Source organism: Sturnira hondurensis, unplaced genomic scaffold, assembly GCF_014824575.4.
Source record: "Sturnira hondurensis isolate 20B ecotype Veracruz unplaced genomic scaffold, ASM1482457v3 Scaffold0006496, whole genome shotgun sequence".
Taxonomy (NCBI): Eukaryota; Metazoa; Chordata; class Mammalia; order Chiroptera; family Phyllostomidae; genus Sturnira; species Sturnira hondurensis.
The window spans coordinates 3,416,280-3,441,502 of NW_028079127.1; the positions used below are offsets into that span (position 1 = coordinate 3,416,280).

The 25,223-nt window shown below is 38.3% G+C and overlaps 1 pseudogene; it reads left to right on the forward strand.

Annotated features, from left to right (window-relative positions):
* The first annotated feature begins 381 nt into the window (after positions 1-381).
* LOC118989574 (cytoplasmic aconitate hydratase-like) lies at positions 382-4,679 on the forward strand (annotated as a pseudogene).
* The last annotated feature ends 20,544 nt before the right edge of the window (positions 4,680-25,223 follow it).

A 25,223-nucleotide genomic window follows, 5' to 3' on the forward strand; every position in this document is an offset into this window, starting at 1 on the left:
TGTAGTACCAAACTGTCTCTTTTTAAAGTATTTGGTTTAAAGTCTATTTTTTTTCTGGCTGGAACTGTACAGCTCATAGAAGGATGGCTCAGAGCTCAGAGTAGTGCACTCCATAGGCTTGGTGTCCACCTGCTCCCTGGAGCTTTGCCTTGCAGTCTGTGAGACATGTGGCTATCAGAACCTGTGATTAAGTCATGTGTACACCTCACTGAGCCATTGGAATGTAAACAACAAAGAAAAAAATTTTTCAAATTGACTATATTGAACAATTCAAGATGTGGATGATTACCGTTTCTTATCAGAGTTCTCCTGGAGACAGCTATTCAGGACTGTGATCAATTTTTGGTGACAAAAAATTACAGTGAAAATAACCTACATCAGAATATCATGTAGCATATGAACATAGAATTTACATTTAAGCCTTTCTATCTTATTCTGCAGGACTTTACAGGGGTGCCAGCTGTGGCTGTCTTTATTGCAATGTGTGGTGCTGTGAAAACGTTAGAAGGAGACCCAAAGGAAATAAATGCTGTCTGGTCTGCTGATCCTGTAAATGATCAATTCATCCAGGAGAATTTTAACAAGAAGACAGACAGTTACAGAAGAATCAAGACCTGGAATTTGTAAGAAACAGAGAACAATATGAATTTTAAAGTGGGGTTCTTAGGCTTTCTGCAACATGTGGATTATTACCCCTGGCTCCGAAATCATCTACTAGGTGAATATGGCAAGAATTGTATTTGATCAGGATAGATATTATCACCCAGACAGCATTGTAGGGGTGGATTGACATACTATCATGATTGACGGTTGAGCATTCTCAGTTGGGATGTGGGTGGTATTGAAGCAGAAGCTGTCATGATGGGCCAGCTAATAAGCATGGTGCTTCCCTAGGCAACCGGCTACAGGTTGATGGGAAATCAGTACACTCTGGTAACATCCACTAACATCATGTTAACCATTACCCAACACCTCTTCCAGGTTGGATTAGTGGGCAAATTTGTTGATTTTTCAGACCAGATGTAGCCCAGTTGTCCATTCCTGACCAAGCTACAGTTGCCAACATATGCCTAGAGTATGGAGCAACTGCTGCCTTTTTTACTGGTGGACAAAATTAGTATTAGGTACCTGGTGCAAGCAGGTCATGATGAAACAAGTAAAGTACATTAAAAATTATCTTTAGGCTGTAGGAATGTTTCAGGGTTTCAGTGACCCCTCTCAAGACTGAGACTTTGCCCAGACTGTGGGATTAGGTTTGAAAACAGTGGCCCTTGCTTAACAGACCCAAAGGGCCTCAGCATAAATTCACTATGTCCAACATGGAAAAGAACTTTAAGAGCTCTGTTGGAACTAAACAAGGGTTTAAAGGACTACAAATTGCTCCAGACAATCATACACCTCAAGACATTTATCTATAATAATAGCAATTCACCCTTGGTCATGATTCTGTGGTAATTGCTGCTATTACTAGCTGCACAAACATCAGTAATCTGTCTGTGATGTTAGGAGCAGGATTGTTAGGGGAGAAAAAGTGGGATGTGGATGCTGCCTTGAATGTGAGGCCTTACATTAAAACTAGCCTGTCTCCTGGGAGTGGTGTGGTCACCTATTTCCTGCAAAAAAAAAAAAAAAATGGAGTCTTGCCTAACTGTCTCAGCTTGGGTTTGATGTGGTGCACTATGATTGCACCACATCAATGTAACCTGCATTGGCAACAGTGGACCCTTGCCTGAAACTGTGGTAAAAGCTGTCGCACAGGAAGACTTGTAGCTGTTGTAGTACCACCTGGGAAAGGGACTTTTGAAGGTTGAGTCCACATCAATACCCAGGAGAATTATTTATCCTCTTCACCTTTAGTAATAACATATGCAATTGATGGTACCATTAAAGATTGACTTTGAGAAAGAGCCATTGGTAAATGCAAAGGGACAACAGGTAATATTGAAAGATATCTGGCCAACTAGAGAGGAGATCCAGGCAGTGCACTCAGTATGTAATTCCTGGGATGTTTACAAAAGTCTACCAGAAAATAGAGACCAAATGAAATCTGAAATGCCTTAGCAGCTCAATCAGATAAAAAGTATTACTGTAATCTTTAATCTATATACATTAAGTCACCACTATTCTTTGAAACCTGACATTGGATCTCTAGCCTCCTATATCTATAGTGGATGCCTACGTGCTATTAAATTTGAGAGATTCGGTAACAACTGACCACATCTCTCCAGCTGGAAATATTGCAAGAAAGAGCCTTCTTTCCCACTACTTACCTATCAGACTGACTCAATACCCAGGTAACAATTCCATCATGGCATGGGGGACATTCACTGGCATTTGCTTGTTAAACAAAATTTTTAAATATATTTTATTGATTATTTTATTACAGTTGTCCCATTTCCCCCCTTCACTCCCCTCTGCCCTGCACACCACCTCTCACCCACATTCCCCTCCACTTTAGTTCATGTTCATGGGATGTACATGTAAGTTCTTTGGCTTCTACATTTCCTATACTATTCTTACCCTTCTCTTGTCTATTTTCTACCTACCATCTATGCTATTTATTCTCTGTACCTTTTTCCCCTCTCTCCTCCTCCTACTCCCCTGTTGCTAACCCTCCATGTGATCTCCATTTCTGTGGTTCTGTTCCTGTTCTAGGTGTTTGCTTAGTTTGCTTTTGTTTTGTTTTAGGTGTGGTTGTTAATAATTTTGAGTTTGCTGTCATTCTGCTGTACATGTTTTTGATCTTCTTTTTCTTGGATAAGTCCCTTTAACATTTCATATAATAAAGGCTTGGTGATGGTGAACTCCTTTAGCTTGACCTTATCTGAGAAGCACTTTATCTGCCCTTCCATTCTAAATGAAAGCTTTGCTGGAGAGAGCAATCTTGGCTGTAGGTCTTTGGATTTCATGACTTGGAATACTTCTTTCCACCCCTTCTTGCCTGTAAGGTCTCTTTTGAGAAATCCGCTGACAGTCTGGTGGGAACTCCTTTGTAGGTGACTGTCCCCTTATCTCTTGCTGCGTCTAGAATTCTTTCCTTCATTTAAATCTTGGCTAATGTAATTATGATGTGCCTTGGTGTGTTCCTTCTTGCATCCACCTTCTTTGGAACTTTCTGAGCTTCCTGGGCTTCCTGGAAGTCTATTTCCTTTGCCAGATTGGGGAAGTTCCCCTTTCTTATTTGTTCAAATAAGTTTCCCACTTGTTGCTCTTCCTCTTCTCCATCTGGCACCACTATGATTTGGATGTTGGAATGTTTAAAGATGTCCTGGAGGTTCCTAAGCCTCTCCTTGTTTTTTTTCTTTTTTTTGAATTCTTGTTTCTTCACTCTTTTCTGGTTGAATGTTTTTTTCTTCCTTCTGGTCCACACCATTGATTTGAGTCGCAGTTTCTTTCTCATCACTATTGCGCAGGTTCCCTGTACATTTTCTTTTATTTCACTTAGTATAGCCTTAATTTTTCATCTAATTTGTGGCCAAATTTAACCAATTCTATGAGCATCCTGATTATCAGTATTTTGAACTCTGCATCTGATAGGCTGGCTATCTCTTCCTCGCTAAGTTGTATTTATTCTGGAGCTTTGATCTGTTCTTTCATTTGGGCCCTTTTTTTTTGTCTTGACACACCTGTTATGTGATGAGGAGTGAAGCCTTAGGTGTTCACCAGGGCAGGGCAACCCAGTTGCTGGGTTGCGATGCTATATGTTGGGGAGGTGCCCAAGAACAAACAATGGCTCTTGCCCTGCTCTCTGCTGGATTCCAGTCACTTCCTCTGCTTCCCACAAGCAAATTTGGCCCTTTTGGTGCTGATTCCTGTGTGGATGGGTTTGTTCATGTTCTAGGACCCCGTGGGTCTCTCCAGTGAACTCTCCTGTGAGGCTGGGAATTTCTCCCACTGCCACCTAACCCCCCACAGGTGTTTTCAATTGGTGATTTGAGGCTTTATTTCCCCGGCTGTGGCCCTGGGTTGAGCAGTATGTCCCACCTCCCAATGGCTTCTCCCAGTTTCTCTGCGCACAAATGTAGGACCACCTAGTCCACCAGCCACTGCCTTGCTGGGTCTGCCTACTGTTGACTTGCCCACCAGCTGCAGCCTTGAGCACCCCACTCCACAATCCACCACCTCATTGGGTCTCCCAGCCACCCTCTTGCTGCAAGTCCTCTCCTCCTGGCTGCCAGTCTCTGACCCTCCTACTGGTCTGGATGAATGTGTCTTCTTTAACTCCTTGGTTGAGAGATTTCCATACAGTTGATTTTTTATCAGTTCTGGTTGTTTTTTGTTTTTAAATTGTTGTTGTCCTTCTTTTGGTTGTGCAAGGAGGCACAGTGTGTCTACCTACATCTCCATCTTGATTGGAGGTTTAAGCAAATTTTGAAGAAGCAAGGACCATAGGCTATACATCTGCCTTTGGAGAAATTCTTGATATTTCCAATGCTGTTGAGAGGTACCAGCAGGCCTTCCCCTAATTATTCTGGTTGGCAAAAGGTATGTATGGTTTGGTCATTTCCTGGGACTGGGCAGCCAAGGGCTCTTTCTTCCTGTGACTCAAAGCTATCCTGGCTGGGAGTTACCAGTGCATTCATTGAAGTAACTTGGTTTGAATGGGGGTGATCACCTTTGACTATCTCCCTGGGGTGACTTGCAGACACTCCACAATGTGGACATACTCAACTACATGATCTGCAAGATGGCCAAGTCAGCCCTCTTTTCTTTTCTTAGGAGACCTTTTCTTGGAGCTGCATCTAGAAAGCATGTGCAGTGTCACCAGCTCACTGAGCCCCTGGTGCAGAAGTATCTCCTGTCTCCATGCAGGCTACTGCTTTGCAGAGAAGGCATTGTTGACAATGGCATTCTGGTGCCATTCCCTGGTCACAAAATCAGCACTTTCTACACTCTCACTTTATGTTAATCTTTTTTAATACACAGGTGTGTTTTAAAATAGATTACATCATTTTTTTCTTTTTTTGCTTAATATTTTATAAAAATTGTAGTTATAGTTCACATGAAATATTATATTATTTTTAGGTGTACAACTCAGTGATTATACATTTATATAACTTATGAAATGATCACACTGATAAGCCTAGCACCCATTTGTCAGCTGTTGTTAAGATCAACATAATTTTGTACAAATTATTCTTTCTTTTTCTCTTAAATTTGTATTGTTTTATGTTTGTTTGTTTATTTATTTGTTTATTTAATGGGAGGTGGGGATGGGTGGGATGGGGGTATGGTTGGGTGAAAATGGAGACAACTGTACTTAAACAACAATAATAAAATAAAATAAATACTCTGTTTTTGTACTGAAGAAAGGCCTTTGGTCTCACTGTTTATTTTCCATCTTCCATTACATATACATCAGCATTTGCTATTGGGTCATTTGTATGTTTGTGAGGATTCTAAAAGGATTAATGAATTTCTCATATATTTGGTTTGTTATATCCTCTCTCTCATTTGTAAGAAATGCTGTTTTCTCTGTTATCACCCTAACACTTTTGCTTGATTTCTTTTATTTATTTATTTATTTATTTAATTCTTGTTCAAGTACAGTTTTCTGTATTATATTCCCAGCCCTGCCCCCCCCCACCCAGTGCTCCCCACCTCCCTCCTATTTCCATCCCCCACCTTAGTTATTGTCCATGTGGGACATAAAGGAGAGAATAGACAAATGGGATCTCATCAAAATTAAAAGCTTCTGCATGGCTAAGGAAAACAGTATCAAGATAAAAAGAAAAGCAACAGTTTGGGAAAACATATTTGCCAATGATTCCTCAGACAAAGGTTTAATCTCCAAAATATACAAAGAACTCACTCGACTCCACTCAAAGAAGATGAGCAACCCAATTAAAAAATGGGCAAAGGACTTGAACAGACACTTCTCCAAGGAGGACATCCAAAGGATCCAGAGACACATGAAAAGATGCTCAATATTGCTAGCTATAAGACAGATGCAAATTAAAACCACAATGAGATACCACTTTACACAGGTCAAAATGGCCATCATAAACAAAGAAACAAACAACAAGTGCTGGAAAGGTTGTGGGGAAAAGGTGGACCCTAGTTCACTGTTGATGGGATTGCAGACTGGTACAACCACTATGGAAAACAGTATGGAATTTTCTAAGAAAACTAAAAATGAATGTGCCTTTTGACGAAGCAATTCCACTATTAGGAATATATCCTAAGAACCCTGAAGCACCAATCCAAAAGAACCTATGCACCCCAACGTTCATAGCAGCACAATTTACGATAGCCAAGAGTTGGAAGCAACCTAGATGCCCATCAGTAAATGACTGGATCAAAAAGCTATGGTACATTTACACAATGGAATTCTATGCTGCAGAAAGGAAGAAGGAGCTCCTACCCTTTGCAACATCATGGATGAAACTGGAAAGCATTATGCTGAACGAAATAAGTCAAATAAGGCGGTGAAAGACAAATACCATATGATCTCCCCTTTTACAGGCATCTAAACAACAAAACAAACAAGGAAGCAAAATATGACCCTAGACACTGAAATACGGAACAAGCTGACAGGGACCAGAGGGGAGAGAATCACAGGGGAAAGGGGGATGGAATCACATGAACAAGTATGAAATAATTAATCTTTTAATCATTTTCTAGAATTTCGGAGCTAGAATGGTGGGAATGTCAATAGTGCCAGAAAGAATTGTGGTAGTCTTTCAACTTACTGATTACAGAATGTTGATTTTTCACTCTTAGTCTGTTAATGTTCAGTCAAACACAAATAAGTTTTAGAGGGGGCCCCCAGTCCTTTTTTTGTTCTTCTATTACCAGCTCAGTGAAACCTTTTCCTGGAGGGTTTGTCTCTTCATATTACCCCAATGTTAGCTGACATTGGTATATAAGAACTTTTGCACTTTTCAAATCACAGGAGCGATTGCAATTCTCCCCCTCTTTTTTCCCTTCTGAATGAATGATCCAGACACCTTGTTGATAGGTCAAACGTTGAAACTTTGATTATGTACCTTTTGATGAACATTAATGAAATGTGAAATTTTCCTTTACCATCTTCAAAAATTTTCCCTTAAAATATATTTAGTTTTCAAGAGGACAGTTTTGTTTAGAGGTGGTTTTGGAGAGAGATAAAGAACATTTCTAATTTGAAGAAAATTAAATCAATTTTCAAAGGAAAAACTAAAATCTATTTTGTCAGATACAAGTATTGCAAACTCAGGGTTGTTATTCTTGTTTGTTTCCTTGTTTGTTTTTATTTGCATGAAATATCTTAATATCTTTTCCATTCCATCACTTTTGGTCATTCTGTATCTTTCAAAATGGAGTGAGTGTCTTATAGGCAGCATATTGATGGGTCTTCTTTTTTATCCATTCTGCCACCCAATGTCTTTTGATTAGAGCACTGAGTCCATTTGCATTTAAAAAAATGTTAATAGATATGTTCTTATTGCCATTTTATTAATTGTTTTTTGTTATTTTTGTAGTTCTTTCATAATTTAGTTACTTATGTTATAGGTTTCAACTTCATTAATATCTCAAGATCCATGTTTTTTGCAGTGGAAAATTAGGATAATTATTTCAGAATAGGTTAATTTCAGACTCAGAGTTTCTGTGAGACAATTTGGAAGAAGAAAGGTAACCTTTCAACGTCAGGTGTTACTGAATATGAAATTCATAACAACGTTTTGATTGAATGTATAGTTTCTCTGCTTATAGGATGTGAAAACTCAAGGATAAAAATCCTTAATTTGTTTCCATGGTGGCTCCCAAAGGGAAGCTGTTTGTACATTTAAAACAATGGCTCTCTAGGACTTTAATGGTGTCATGATTTATATTTAAGTCTTTTGTCCACCTTGAATTTATTTTTGTGCATGGTGTAAGTTGAGCAAGTTTCATTTTTTCACATGTAGCCGTCCAGATCTCCCAACACTATTTTTTGAAGAGAATATTTTTACTTCATTTTATGCTGCTGCCCCCTTTGTTGAGTATTAACTGACTGTAGAGACTTGAGTTTATTTCTCTCTGTTCTGTTCCATTGGTCTATGGGTCTGTTCTTATGTCAGTACCAGACTGTTTTGATTACAGTGGCCTTGTAACATAGTTTAATATCAGGTATTGTGATCCCTCTTACTTTGCTCTTCTTTCTCAAAATTGCTGCAGCTATTTGGAGTCATTTATGGTTCTATATAAATTATTGAAGTGTTTGTTCTATATCTGTGAAATATGTCATTGGTACTTTAATAGGTATTTCAATGAATCCATAAATTGCTTTGGGTAGTATGGACATTTTGATTATGTTAATTCTTCTGATCCATGAACATGGTATATATGTTCCATTTGTTTGTGTCGTTCTTGATTTCTTTCTTTAGTGTTGTGTAGTTTTCAGAGTACACGTCTTTTACATCCTTGGTTAGATTTATTCCTAGTAGTTTATTTTTCTTGTTGCTATATCAAATGGGATTTTTTCCTGATTTCTGTTTCTGAAAAACATAGGCAAGAAAATATCAGACATTCCATAGAGCAATATTTTCACTAATATGTCCATATTAGGGACATAAAGAAAAGAATAAACAAATGAGACCTCATCAAATTAAAAAGCTTCTGCATGGCTAAAGAAAACAGTATTAAAATGAAAAGAGAACCAACTATATGAGAAAATATATTTGCCAATGATACCTCAGACAAGGGATTTATCTCCAAAATATATAAGGAACTCACAGGAATCCACACCAGGAAGACAAATAACCCATTTAAAAAATTGGCAAAATACTTAAACAGACAGTTCTCCAAGGAGGACATACAGAGGGCCCAGAGCCCTATGAAAAGTTGCTCAGCATCACATGCCATCAGACAGATGCAAATTAAAACCACAATGACATACCACTTCACACTGGTGAGAATGGCCATCATAAACAAAGCAACAAAATATAAGTGCTGGTGGGATTGTGGGGAAAAGGGAACCCTAGTGCACTGTTGGTGGGAATGCAGACTGGTGCAGCCACTGTGGAAAACAGTATGGAATTTCCTCAGATAACTAAAATTGGAACTGCCTTTTGACCCAGCAATGCCACTGCTGGGATTATATTCTAAGAAACACCTGAAACACCAATCGAAGAGAACCTATGCACCCCAGTGTTCATAGCAGCACAATTTACAATAGCCAAGTGGTGGAAGCAACCTAGGTGTCCATCAGTAAATGAATGGATCCAAAAACTGTGGTACATTTACGCAATGGAATACTATGTAGCAGAAAGAAAGAAGGAGCTCTTACCCTTCCAACAGCATGGATGGAACTGGAAAGCATTATGCTAAGTGAAATAAGCCAGGTGGTGAGGGACAGATACCATATGATCTCACCTTTAAGTGAAATCTAATAATAGAACTAATAAGCAAGCAAAATATAACCAGAACCATTAAAATTAAGAATAATCTTACAGTAACCACAGGGGAGGTAGGAGGGGATAATGGGGGAAGAGGGGAAGAATTTTTAGGAACAACTATACCGGACACATGGACAAAAGCAAGGGGGAGGTGGAAGCAGGAAAGGAGGTGGGGATGGCTGGTGCTGGGGGGCAGTGATGGAGGGTAGATACAGACAACTGTAATTGAACAGCAAAATAATATTTAAAAAATAACAATGGCTCTCATTATTTTTATGGTTATGATGGAGGGATTTACAGGAGTTATAGGTGTTGCACAAAGGAGCCATATGAATGGAATCAGTGGTAGCCTCACAAGAACAAGAATGACTCCTGACCTGAATTTTGGGGACCATCAAGGAGTACTCAGGTAGTTGAAATGTGGAAGACATACAGACTGAGAAGCAGTTTAGCAAAACACTCAGAGAAATGAGAGATTGTGGTGTTGGGAAAGAAAGAGGACACAGACTTTTTTTCTCTTCACTGGTGTATTTTTTGGGAAAAGTTATAGAGACAGTGAAGAAAATACATAATTTTTGCTGTTACACAATGGAAGAAGGACCCTGAAAGTCAGAAGAAAGGATGGGTGGAGGGAGTACTGCTCTTTGAAACATCTAAACATAGGTTCGTAATCACCACTTCACTTGTACAAAAGAAAATCCGGTGATAGCATACATAAACCTTCAAAATATGACAAATGAATCATCTAATGTTCATCAAATCTCAGTTGGCACTTTGCCAGATCTGCTCTCAGAGTTCTGTTCCTCTTGACAAAACAGTCCTGACTGCTCTTGCATTCACTCTGCTGCCTTAGTTAGTTGTTTGGAACAACTATTGCCAGCATACATCAATAGTGACCACCTGGGGTGCAGGGATTGTTGGAGGTTTCACTCACAATGAAAGCAGAACAAATCCCAAACCACAGGCATACCCATAGCCTGGACCCACAGGCTTCTCTGAAGCCCAGGGATGCAGGGAGCCATTCCAGCTCTCTGCAGAGAGCCATGGGTTAGGAATAATAAATTGTTATTCACTCTTTAATCCTTACCACCTGCATCGCTTAAAACCTCAGGCAGTAAAGAAAGACTGGGCTTGTTGTGGGAGGAATTCCTATGAAGCTATGTGCCTGATCTGCACAGTGAGGCCCCCTGTCCTCTCACAGCCAATGCCCCTGCATATACACAAGTGTAAGGTATGTGAACCTAATGGTCTGGCTGTTGATACAGTGGGTCACAGCAAGATACCACCTGCATGTGATTGACCATTCAGAGAGCATGTTTTTCTTCACTTCCTTCTAGAACTTACCCTGTTTAAGCTTGTCATTAGAATATTTAGACAAAGAAATACTCAAGACTTTATAGTTGTAGTGAATTGTTGTTTTACAAAATTATGTGAGGAGAGCTTGCCAATTCCGAAAGATCTAAAAACACTATGTAAAATCCTTTTTGGAAATATCTTTGAGGAATATGTATATTTTTCTCCCACATGATGGAGGTAGGTCAAGGACCTGGGAGAAAGAGCACATAGATGAAGATGACTAAAGTCCCTCATCCTTGGTCTGATGACTTCTGTCACTAACCCTAAGTCACCAGAACTTAGCTCCTTACCCTTCTGACTGAAAGGATTGGAGGCCTAATGGTTGTGCTCCTTATACATCCCTTGAAATTTGCCCCATGCCAAGTTCTTGATGTTGAAAAGAGGTGTCCCTCCACAGTGTCTGAGGCTGCATAATCGTACCTTAAAGCATGTAGACCAATAGCAATCAGGAATCTGACTGTGTGGAGTCTAAGAGAAGAAACTGTTGTCCTTAATCAGAGAAATTTAAAGTGTTCGTGAGTCCCCTCATCTCCATTCAGTAATTTGCTCTTTGAATTTGCCATCTAACATTGAGTTTCTGTTCTTCCCCTCTCCAATGGCCAGCCCCTTTTGTAGGGCCAGACCTCCCTATTGGAGAATCTTAATCTAGTTTGGGAGTAAGGATCTCTCTATCAGTGACTCAAATATTTCGCTTATGGAATAATAATTGGAGCCTGAGATCTTCAAAACTCTGGCTTCTTAAATCCAGAAACCTCTTGCTTTCACGGTGTGCCAAGTTTTCCAATAAAGAAATGTGATTGCTGGCTGAAGGGGGTGGAAAGCACAAGGAAGGGGTACAAATAACTAATGAGAGACTATATTTTAAAATATCCTCCCACAGCCCTTACATGATGAAGAGTAAACTTGTAGATGCTTGGATGCCCACAGTCCCCAACAGTGGTTGCTATTGTCTTGAAAATTCTTGTAATAAGACATGAATAAGAAGAGACACATAAATATTGAAACAAAATGAACAACTAATTTTTCTGGTGATGTAATTACCTAGAAAATATAAAGCAATAAATTTTAAAACTATTTTTTTATATGTAAAAATGTAGCAGAGTGGCATAATAAAAATAGAAAAAAGTAAACAGATATTTAACTCTAATCACTGTCAATAAAAATTCTATTCACAGTAATATAAAATAAGATGGATGCACACTGGTGGTATCAGGACTTCATTTCATTTTTCCCTCTTAACTGTCATATGGGACATGCAATATTCTCTCCATTCCTATCTTTCTAATAATAACTTTGAGTATAAAAAAGCCATTTTGCTGCTGAGTTACCATGCTACCTCCTCTTAGAATCAATAGAGCAATGGAATTTAATACAAGTATACAGTCTAAAAAAACCCACAACCTTATGTACAATGGAATGTAATAAAATTGAGAGAAAAAGGACTACCTACTTAGAAAATGTTTGTATCAAATCTGACAGGTTAAGGAAAAAAACAAAGGGTTTAAAGAGCTCATTTTTCAAATGTGTAGGTACTTTCAAAAACACAATAGTTTGATGTGAAAAGAATATTAACAAAGTACATATATGATTAGTAAAGAAATGATTAAGAAGTGCCCATCATTCTTAGTATTCAAAGAATAGCTATGTAAAAGACCTATAGAAATCATTTTGCAGCTATAAAAATGAAAATAAAAGTTCATGATAATAGAACTTGAAGCTGAGCAGTGTTATGGTCCTACTGGCATGATTATTTATTGCCGATGGAGTTTAAAGTACAAAGAACTCTTGAACAGTGTTGTGGAAATATTTAGTAAGAATTCTAAATTCATATTTATTGACCTAATAATGTCAGAACTTATGAATTTATTCTAAGGAAATAATTGCTAGAAAAAAGCCCTCCACATTTGCACAGATAGGTCACATTGTTTGTTTGTTTCCCTGCAGAGAAAGTGGTGTGGTAGTTCAGTCGGTGCATACACTGAGGAATCAGATGCCCTTGGACTCATGAGTGAGCTTTTCCACTCAACTAACTGATAACCTTGGGCAAGTAATGTAACTTCCCTGTGCCTCAAATTCTTCATGCAGATAATAATGTTGCAGCCTAAATTGTGGGTTGTGAGGATCAAATGAGTTAACAAATGTGAAGTGCTTAGAAAATGCCTGGCATGTTTCAAACAGTCTGTTGTATAAACTATAATTATACCAAAAATTTTAAAACAGGAATCATCTTAACTACCCCACATTAGGAGGATTGTTTTAAAATTATATTGTCCTGACATGTCATTTTACAAACCCATGAAAATGTTATTTTGAGAACTCTGAAAAAAATAGGTTTATGATAAAATATTCAGTAAATAAAGACTACAAATTCTGAATTCACAGCAATCCCAACCATGCAAAATATGTCTGAAGGAGAGAAGAGGAAAATTGTTCTATTAAAGTGGCTGAATTATGGGTGGTTTGGAGATTATTATTTTTTAATATTATATTGCTTTTTTAATGAAAAAGAAAGGAATACACCATGACTTGTGTGTCTCAGTGGACTGAGTGCAGATCTGTGAATCAAAGTGTCACTGGTTCGATTCCCAGTCTAGGGCACATGACTGAATTGCACCCTAGGTCCCCAGTAGGAGGCACATGAGAGGCAACCACATGTTGATGTTTCTCTCCCTTTTTCTCTGCTTCCCTTCCCCTCTTCAACAATAAATAAATAAAATATTTTTAAAAAGTTAAAAATTATTTTTTACAAAAGCAACACCATAACAAAACAAATGCCTTTTAAACACTGCCTTTGGATTTGACTTCTCTGGTGTGCAAAATCAGGCACACATGGAATGAGACCAACTGGGAAACCACAGGAGATGCAGATGACAAACTGGGTGCTGGCAGCTACCACCCATGTTTACCTCTACTCTGCATTACCTACATGTTGACCTCTACTCTGCATTACCTACAGTGAAGAGTCACATGATCCCTAATGCTGATTCACCTCTCTGTCAATCAAATTAGATTCTTTGTTTTTCTTTTTATTTTTTTGAGTCAAATCCATCTGATTTCATTATTACTGTTCAAGTACAGTTTTCTGCCTTTGCCCCTAGCCCCTCCTTACCATCCCACCCTTCTCACCTTCTTCCCCTGTTTCTACCCCCCCCCTTGTTTTTGTCCATGTGTCCTTTATAATTGTTCCTGTAAACAATTCACTCTTTTCCTCCATTATTCCCTCCCTTCTCCCTTCTGGTCACTGTCAGGCTGTTGTATGCTTCCTCTATTCCCACTTTGCTGGGTGTTTTTTTTTATCATAAATGGGTGCTATACCTTATCACATGCTTTTTTCTGCATTTATTGCTATGATCATGTGATTTTTGTCTTTTGTTTGTATGAGGTATTACGTTTATTGATTTGTGAATATTGTACCATCCTTGTATCCCTGGGATAAATCCCACTTGATCATGGTGTATGACCTTTTCAACATATTGCTGGGTGTGGGTTGCCAATATTTTTTTGAGGATTATAGTGTTTATGTTCATCAGTAATATTTGCCTGAAGTTTTCTTTCTTTGTTGTGTCTTTATCTGGTTTTGGGATTAGAATGATGCTGGCTTCATAAGGAGAGTTTGGGAATCTTTCATCTTCTTGGATTTTTTGGAATAGTGTGTGAAGGGTAGGAGTTAGCTCTTCCTTAAATGCTTTGTAGAATTCTCCTGTGAAACTATCTGGTCCAGGGCTTTTGTATATTATGAGGTTTTTTTTATTACTGCTTCAGTTTTGTTAGCTGTTACTGGTCTGTTCAGGCTTTCTGCTTCTTCATTCAGTTTTGGAAGATTATATTTTTCTGGAAATTTGTTCATTTCACCTAGGTTTTCAATTTTTTTTGAAATACAGGCATACGGTTCTTGTAATTTCTTACAATCCTTTGTATTTCTGTGCTATCAGTTGTAATCTCTTCTCTGTCATTTCTGATTGTATTTATTTGGGTCCTCTCTCTTTTTTTCTTGATGAGTTTGCTTAAAGGCTTATTAATTTTGTTTGCCTTTTTAAAGAACCACTTCCTGGATTCATTGATCCTTAGAATTGTGCTTTTAGTCTCTATATCATTTAATTCTGCTCTTATCTTGGTCATTTCCTTCCTTCTACTTGCTCTTGGTAGTCTGTTTTTGTTCTTTGAGTTCTTGTAGATTTGGGGTAATGTTTATTATTTAAAATGTTACTATCTTCTTAGGTAGGCCTGTATCACTATAAACTTCCCTCTCAGGGTTGCCTTTGCTGTGTTCTGTAAGTTTTGGATTGTTCTGAGTTCATTTTCATTTGTTTCCAGAAACTTTTTGATTTCTTCCTTGATCTCATTCTTGACCCGTTCATTGTTTAATAGCGTGCTTTCAACCTCCATGAGTTTAAGTGTTTTTGTCCTTAAGATTGGTTTCTAGTTTCAGTCTCTTATGGTCTGATAAAATGCTTGGTATGATTTCAATTTTCTTAAATTTGTTGCAGCTTGTTTTGCATCTTATCATGAGGTCTATCTTTGAAAATGTTCCATGTGCATTTGAAAAGTGTGTATTTAGCTTCTTTGGAATGAAAGGCTCTATATAGATCAATTATGTTCATTTGATTTAGGACATTGTTCAATACAGCAATATTTTTGTTGATATTTTGTTTGGAAGATATATCCATTTTTGACAGTAGGGTATTGAAATTACCTTCGATAATTGCGTTGCTGTCAATGTCTTTATTGAAATCCTCGAAGATTTTCTTTATGTATTTGGGTGCTCCTATGTTGGGTGCATATATATTTACAATGTTTATGTCTTCTTGTGGACTCTTCCTTTGAGTATTATGAAGTTTCCTTCAGGGCCTCTTTTTATGGCTCCTTTTTTTGAAGTCTATTTTGTCTGATGTGAGTTTTGCTACCCTGGCTTTTTCTTCCTGTCCATTTGCTTGGAATATTTGTTTCTAGCTCTTTCAGTCTGCTTAGGTTTTTTTTTTTTTTTCTGAGGTGGGTCTCTTGTAGGCAGCATATGTGTGGAAGATCATATGTGTGGAAGATTCATTCAGCTACTCTGTCTTTTGATTTGAGTATTTAATTTATTTAGGTTTAAGGTTATTATTGATAGGTACTTATTTATTTCCATTTATTCATACCTGTGTTCCTCTCTCTCTCACTCTTTTTCTTTCTTTTCTTGAAGAAAAGAAAGTCTCTTTAGCATCTCTTGCAGGGCTGGTTTGTTGTAGGTGTATTCTTTCAGACTTCTTTTTTTCTGGGAAGTTCCTTATTGGCCTTCCATTTTAATTAGGAGCCTTGCTGGATAAAGTAGTTTTGGTTGCAGGCCTCTGGTTCTCATTACTTGGAATATTTCTTGCCACTCTCTTCTGGCTTAGAGTGTTTCCATTGAGAAGTTTGCTGTTAGTTTTATCAGGGCTCCCTTGTATGTTACTTCCCGTTTCTCCCTTGCTGCTTTTGGAATTCTCTCTTTGTCATGGAATTTTGCTATCTTAATTCTGATGTGTCTTGAAGTGGGCCTCTTTGGGTTCCTCTTGATTGGGACTCTCTATGTTTCCTGGGTTTGTGTGACTTTTTCTCATGAAATTAGTGAAGCTTTCCATCATTACTTTTTCAAACAGGTTTTCCATTACTTGCTCTTCTTCTTTGCCCACTGGTATCCCTATTATATGGATATTATTACGTTTCATGTTGCCTTGCAGCTCCCTTCCCACATCTTCATTCTTTTTGAGTCTTTTCTTCTCTTCTTGCTCTATCTGTTTTTTTCCACTTTGTCCTCCATCTTGCTGACTCAATCCTTTTCTTAATCCAGCCAGCTTGTAACTCCTTCTAGTGTGTTTTTTGTTTCCAAGATTTTATTTTATTTTTTAAAGATTTTATTTATTTATCTTTAGAGGAGAAGGGAAGGAGAGAAGGAGAGAAATATCAATGTATGGCTGCCTCCCATGCGTCCCCCTCTGGGAACTGGCCTGCAACCCAGGCATGTGCCCTGACTGGGAATCAAACCACAGTGTTTGGTTCACAGGCCCGCATTCAATCCACTGAGCTACACCAGCCAGGGCTATTTCCAAGATTTTATTTTTTATTTTTTCCTGGCTTTTGTTTATAGTTTCTATTTTCCTTTTCATGCAGATGTAGTTCTCACTCAGTTCCTTGTAGTTGCCTGTGAGTTTCTTCAGCATCTTTATGACCATTGTTTTGAATTATATATCTGATAGTTTCCCTCCATTTCATTTAGCTCTTTTAGTGGGGAGTCTTCGATTCCTTTTGATTGCATGTTCTTTATTTCTCTCCCCATTTTAGGTGACTCTTTTTGTTTGTTTCTGTACTTCCTGATGTTTTGCTTTTCTAGATGTCTTTGTAGGATGAACTTCTATGGTAGAAATTCTATGGGGCTCAGTGGTGTGATCTCTTTCATCTTCTTATCTGGATGCTCTAGATTTGCCCTTTCTTCTGTTTGTGTGGGCTCTCTCATTGTACTTGGGTTTTTACCTTTTGGTGATTCCTTTGTTGGAGGTTATATTTTCCTCCAGCATGTATACTGATGTTCACAGCTCCCACCTATTCTTGTATGTGATCAATGGCAGTGGGTAGACAAAATGGATTAAGACAGTGGGAAAGTATTTTATGGGATTTAAAGAACCAGCAAGTAGAGAAGAGATAGGAGAGCCTTTGGATAAGTATAGCAATAGCTGTGATATTTCACCCAACTAGCCACTTTTTATAAAAGGTGAAAGAGAGATAGACTCTTGTTAGAGGGGAGGAGGATTATGAGCTGAATCCAGAAAAGAGAGCACTTGTGCAAGATTAGATGATGAGATATTGTGAGAGTGAGGGATAGAAAGTAGGCATAATGTGAGAGAGAATAGAGTTAATGACAATAATAATAGTGCTCAGGAGTAAAGTGAAGTGGGCTAGGATCACGGATGGTTGTTGTGTATTATGTATAACTGTATGGAACAACACTTACCATATATTTCAGACCATAAGATGTACCTAGGTTTTAGAGGAGGAAAATAGAAAAAAAATTGGAACAAAAAATGTGGTAAAATCCCGAAGCACAAAAGACCTGGACCAGATGGTTTCACAGGAGAATTCTATAAACCATTAAAGGAAGAGCTAAATCCTATTCTTTACAGACTATTCCAAAAAATCCAAAATGATGGAAGACTGCCAAACTTTTTTTATGAAGCCAGCATCATCCTAATCCCAAAACCAGATAAAGTTACAACAAAAAAAGAAAACTTCAGGCCAATATCGCCAATGAACATAGATGCTAAAATACTCAACAAAATATTGGCAAGCTACATCCAACAATATATTAAAGAGATCATTCACCATGACCACTGGGATTAATCCCAGAGATGCAAGGATGATTCAATATCTGCAAATCAGTAAATGTAACACATCACATAAACAAAAGCAAAGACAAAAACCACATGATCATATTAATATATGTGTAAAAAGCTTTTGATAAGGCACAACACCCATTTATGATAAAGGCACTCAGCAAAGTGGGAATAGAGGGAGCATTCCTCAATATAATAAAGGCCATATACCAGAGACCTACAGTCAACATCATACTTAATGGGCAAAAATTAAAATCTTTTCCACTAAGATCAGGAACAAGTCAAGGTTGTTGACTTTCACCACTTCTATTCAATATAGTATTGGAAGTTTTAGCCACAGTGATCAGACAAGAAAAGGAAATAAAAGGCATTCAAATTGGAAAGGAGGAAATAAAACGGTCACTGTTTGCAGATGAAATGATAGTGTACATGGAAAATCCTATAGGCTCTACCCAAAAACTGCTTGGCCTAGTAAATGAATTTGGCAAAACAGTGGGATACAAAGTCAATATCCAGAAATCAAAGGCATTTTTCTATACCAACAATGAAAAAGCAGAAGCAGAAATCAAGAAAAAAATCCCATTTGATATAGCAGCAAAAAAGAAAATACCTAGGAATAAACCTAACCAAGGGATGAAAGACCTTTATACAGAAAACTACACAACACTGAAGAAAGAAATCAAGGAAGACACAAACAAATGGAAACATATACCGTGTTCATGGATTGGAAGAATTAATATCAAAAATTGGCTATACTACTGAAAGCAATTTACAGATTCAATGCAATACCTATTAAAGTACCAATGACATACTTTATAGACATAGAACAAACACTTCAAACATTTATATGGAATCATAAATGACCCTGAATAGCAGCCACAAATTTGAGAAAGAAGAACAAAGTAGGAGAGATCACAATACCTAACATCAAACTGTATAGACCAATGGAACAGAACAGAGAGCCCAGAAATAAACCCAAGTCTCTACAGTCAATTGATATTCAACAAAGGAGGCAGTAACATGAAATGGAGTAAAAATAGCCTCTTCAACAAATGGTGTTGGGAGAACTGGACAGAGAACAGGCTGACAGTGACCAGAGTGGAGAGGGGAGGGAATTTCAGGGGAAATAAGGGAGGCATTTAGAGGAACCTATATAAAGGATACATGGACAACTGAGAAGGGTGGAAATGGGAGGGAGGGGGGAGGATGGGGGGTGGGATGGGATGGGAGTAATAGACAGAAAACTGTACTTGAAAAATAATTAAATAAAAAAATTGGAAAAAAAACACAAAAACAAAATTCAAATGAAACCTTAAAAAAATGAAACTTGAGCACCAACCTACACCACACACAAAAATAAATTCAAGGTGGATGAGGCTTAAATATAAATTATGACATCGATAAAGTCCTAGAGGAGAACATTGGCAAGAAAGTCTCAGATATTTCACACAGCAACTTTTATACTGTTATGTCCCCTAGAGCAAGGGACATAAAGGAAAGAATAAATATATGGGATCTCATCAAAATTAAAAGCTTTTGCACAGCTAAAGAAAACAGTATTAAAATAAAAAGAGAACCAACTATATGGCAAAACATATTTGCCAATGATACCTCAGACAAGGGTTTAATCTTCAAAATATACAAAGAACTCACATGACTCCACTCTAAGAAGACAAGCAACCCAATTAAAAAGTGGGCAAAAGACTTGACCAGACATTTCTCCAAGGAGGACATGCAGAAGATCCAGAGACACATGAGAAGATGCTTAATATCACTAGCTATCAAAGAGATGCAAATTAAAACCACAATGAGATACCACTTTACACTGGTCAGAATGGCCACATAAACAAAGCAACAAACAAGTGTTGGAGAGGTTGTGGGGAAAAGGGGACCCTAGTGCACTGTTGGTGGGATTGCAGACTGGCACAACCACTATGGAAATCAGTATGGAATTTTATCAGAAAACTAAAAATGGACCTGCCTTTTGGCCCAGCAATTCCACTGCGAGGATTATATTCTAAAAACCCTAAAACACCCATCCAAAGGAACCTGTGCACCCAATGTTCATAGCAGCACAATTTACAATAGCCAAGAGTTGGAAGCAACCTAGGTGCCTGTCAGTAAATGAATGGATCAAAATATTGTGGTACATATACACAATAGAATTCTATGCAGCAGAAAGAAAGAAGGAGCTCCTACCCTTTGCAACAGCATGGATGGAAATGGAAAACATTATGCTGAGTGAAATAAACAAGGTGTTGAAAGACAAATACCATATGATTTCACCTTTAACAAGAAGCTAAACAAAACAAATAAGCCAGCAAAATATAACTAAAGACACTGAAATAGAGAACAGCGGGGCAGTGACCAGAGGGAAGAGGGGAGGAAATTTCAGGGGGTGAAGGGGAAAGATTTACAGGAACTAGTATAAAGGACACATAGACAACATTTAACGGGGGTGGAAATGGGAGGGAGGTGGGGAGCACTGGGGGTGTGGGCTGGAATGGAAGTAAAAGACAGAATACTGTACTTGAACAACAATTAAATAAAAGAAATAAAAAGAAATAAAAATTTTAATGTGGTAAAATATTTAATAGCATAAATAAAATAATATTTCACCAATGTAAATATAAACAGAATTTAACAGTGTCATTAATGACCATTATTCCTCCCAAATTTGGGAGTGAGGAGTATGTCGTAAAGTCCAAAAAATATGATATTTACAATAGTACTGGAACAATAATATGACAAGAAATATATGATTTGGATAACTAGAATAGAAAGTATCCAATCAAGAGTGGTGTTTAAGCCCTGGCTCGTGTAGCTCAGTGGATTGAGCACAGGCCTTCGAACCAAAAGATCGCAGTTCGATTTCCGTCAGGGCACATGCCTGGGTTGCAGGCCAGTTCCCAGCAGGGGATGCATAAGAAGCAACCATACATTGATGTTTCTCTCCCTCTCCTTCTGTTGTAAAGGTAAATAAATAAATAAATAAATAAATAATATATGCAACTCTTTAAAAAAAGAGTTGTGTTTAATTGGAACACAGGTGAAGTGAAAGAATGAAAATTAAAATACAGTAAAGAGAGAATAAGGAAAACCAGTCAAATAATGTAATTAAATAGAGAAATAAAATGAGGAAAACAAAACATAAGGAAGAGAAATAAAAAATACTAATAAAGTAAAAGTGGTGAAAATAATGAAATAATAATAATAATACACATAATAAAATGCCAGCTGTATGGGATAGCAAAATGACATTGTCTCAGTGTCTCAGTTTTGGGGGTTAGCCTTGTGCTATCCCTTTCGATCTGTCTTTGGACCCCTCATAACTCTGAGTCTTATTGTCTCACTTGGCGGAAGAAAAAAAGAAAAAAATAAAGAGAGAGGAACCAAAAAGGAAAAAAAAAGCCTCCTGCTGACTTTAAACCTGTTCAGCAAGTTCTGCTGGTCTTCCTAGATGCCACAAGAAGGTGAGGACTGGGCTTCACTTTTCTCCATTCCTATGGTTTTGAGAGGATGGGAATCAGGTCTGGGCTGCAATATTCAGTTTCTTGACCTCTGGCCCAGGCTCTCCATGAGCTGACAGGCTCAAATCAGCCACTCAGTCTCTCAGTGCACAGCGTGAGTCAATCTCAGGCACACTGTTTCACTCAGGATCTCGTCCATGTGTTTCTCACTTCTCAGGCTGTCTCTTGCAGCTACAGATAAGCTGTTGCTGGTGAGGCCAATACCCTTGGTCCTATTGGGTATCAGAGCATGTCTTTCAAAAATTGGGAAGTTTCTTTCATGAGTGTCACAGTAAACAGAATACTGGGGTCCCTTTGGCCAAACTAAGTGACTTGTTAATTTTCCACAGAGTTGATGATAGAAGTAAATACTTTCTAAAATGATTAGGTGACCACCTACATACAAGTGCTACAACATGGTTTTCAGCTGTGGAATTCTTAGGCCACACATAGACTGAAACTGGAAAACTATTGAATGTTGTTGACCAAGATAGATGAGAAAAGAAAATGTATGAAAAGTATGCAGAGCCAGAGCCCTTTCATGAGATTGGCTCTAGGCACATAGATAAAATTGGAGTTAGGCTTTAGGCCAGGCCACCCCTGAGATGGACCTGCATCACAGCAAATATGCTACAGAGGAGGGCTTTGTATGTAGTGCTTAATGTGTTAAGATCAGAATTTGTGGCCCCATCAAGATTGATTGAATCAGTTCACTTAATATATATCTGGGTGTCAACTATGGGTCAGGGATCTGGAGATATAGTGAGAACAATGATCAGTCCATGTTCTCATAAAAAAGAACATTTTATTTGGAGAGACATACAATTAACAAATCAAAAAAACCCCACAAACATAACGTAATGTCAAGTACATAAAACTACAGGAGAAGAGAAAGCAGGATAAGGTGGAGAGTGACAGGACGTGAATGGTTATTTCAGATGGATGGTTTGGGGTACTCTTGACAGTTTTTATTTAGGCAAGGACTAAAAGAAGAAAGAAAGTGAGTTATGAGATCTAGGTGAATCACAGCAGGAAATTAAGTTGGCTCTGTATTTAAAATATATACAGAATCTAGACATTTCTTACCACCTCCACCGCTAACCCTCTGGACCAAGTCACCATTAATATTGTGAGTTACTTCCATAGTGTTCCACCTTCTTTCCATTCCCCACACCAAAAAGTCTAATTTCAACATACCTACCTGGGTACATCTTTAAAACTCTAAGCTACATAATGAATTTTAGTGCTGAAAATCCTGAATGGCTCCCAATTTTATTCAGGGTCAAATTTCCAGTTTTTATCATGCCCTGCAAGGCCTTCCCTGAGTTATATTTATATCCTGTGAATCTGCGAACAAGGGTTAGTACCTAGCATGAGAATGGAAATGAGTACTTCCCCCTTTTTATCCTAAACACTGGAGGAGAAGAGTCTTCCTTGATCCATTTCTAGTTTAGGCCTGGTTTTGACTGGACAGATTTGAGGAGGCTGGAAACAGTAGGGGGTGTAAAAAGAGTATAGGACCAAGAAGGATGCCAGTCTTTCAATCTCCTCCCTGGAAAATGATGAGAAAATTTGGTAAATGTCAAAGGGTCAAGCCTTGTGTATTAGTCAAGATAGCTGAAACAATGAAAATTTATTTTGTGCTCAGGTAAAATCCAGGGGTTATGAATATGTTTATTATACTAGTCCTGACATAGGCTAAGGCCCAGAGATTCTCTCTGTGGTCCAAAGGAGAAGGGAAAACATGAAGGGTGGCACAGAATATTTTGGAGACTTGGTCCGAATGTGGCACACATCACTTCATATCTACATTCCGCTGGCCAGAGCTGGTTACATGCTACACATACACAGAAGCATGCATGAAAAAGTTGTTTAACTGTGTGCCCAGGAACAGGAAGGTTTGGTGAGAATCTGGTCATGTTCTGCTACATCTGTGAGAAGTAAACCTTGGAACATGAGTTGGGTCTAAAGGTTGAGACTTCTAGGCAGAAAAAAAATGACATAAAAGGACACAATTCATATAGACACCAGAGAAATCAAGACATATTTTTGGGTTTTAAAAGGTCTCCTTTTTTACTTGAGAATAGCATACTTGTGGGAAAATGTCAAGAATTAACACTTGAGAGGAGGTAGAGTTCACCCTTTCTGTTTTTTTTTGTGCCATGCTAGGGTATTTGGACTTTCGCCTATAGTAAAGGGGGAAATGCCATTGAAAGACTTAGTTTTTTTTATTATCATTATTTTTATTTAATTCTTGTTCAAGTACAGTTTTCTGTCCTCCACTCCCATCCCAGCCCACGCCCCCTGCTCCCCACCTCCCTCCCACTTCCACCCCCCCCCCTTTGTTGTTCTCCACGTGTCCTTTATACTAGTTTCTGTGAATCCTTCCCCTTTTCCCCTGAAACTCTCTCCCCTCTGGTCCCTGTCAGCCTGTCCTGAATTTCAGTGTCTTTGGTCATATTTTGCTTGCTTGTTTCTTTTGTTGTTTAAGTTCCTGTTAAAGGTGAGATTATATGGTATTTGTCTTTCATTGCCTGGCTTATTTCACTCAGCATAATGCTTTCCAGTTCCATCCATGCTGTTGCAAAGGGTAGGAGCTCCTTCTTTCTTTCTGCTGCATATAATTCCATTGTGTAAATGTACCATAGTTTTTTGACCCATTCATTTACTGATGGGCATCTAGGTTGCTTCCAACTCTTGGCTATCGTAAATTGTGCTGCTACTAACATTGGTGTGCATAGGTCCTTTTGGATTGGTGTTTCAGGGTTCTTAGGATATAATCCTGGCAGTGGAATTGCTGGGCCAAAAGGCAGGTCCATTTTTAGTTTTCTTAGAAAATTCCATACTGTTTTCCATAATGGTTGTACCAGTCTGCAATCCCACCAACAGTGAACTAGGGTCCTCTTTTCCCCACAACCCCTCCAACATTTGTTGTTTGTTTCTTTGTTTATGATGGCCATTCTGACCGGTGTAAGGTGGTATCTCATTGTGGTTTTAACTTACATGTCTCTGATAGCTAGCGATATTGAACATCTTTTCATGTGTCTCTGGATCTTCTTTTTTTTTTTTCAGTTCTTGTTCAAGTACAGTTTTCTGTCTTATATTCCCAGCCATGCCCCACCCCCAGTGCTCCCCACCTTCCTCCCATTTCCACCCCCCACCTTAGTTATTGTCCATGTGTCCTTTATACTTGTTCATGTGAGTCCATCCCCTTTTCCCCTGTGATTCTCTCCCCTCTCCCCTCTGGACCCTGTCAGCCTGTTCCTTATTTGAGTGTCATTGGTCATATTTTGCTTACTTGTTTGTTTTGTTGTTTAGATTCCTGTTAAAGGTGAGACCATATGGTATTTGTCTTTCACTGCCTGGCTTATTTCACTCAGCATAATGCTTTCCAGTTCCCTCCATGATGTTGCAAAGGGTAGGAGCTCCTTCTTCCTTTCTGCAGCATAGAATTCCATTGTGTATATGTACCATAGCTTTTTGATCCAGTCATTTACCGATGGGCATCTAGGTTGCTTCCAATTCTTGGCTATCATAAATTGTGCTTCTATGAACATTGGTGTGCATAGGTTCTTTTGGATTGGTGTTTCAGGGTTCTTAGGCTATATTCCCAATAGTGAAATTGCTGGGTCAAAAGGCACATTCATTTTTAGTTT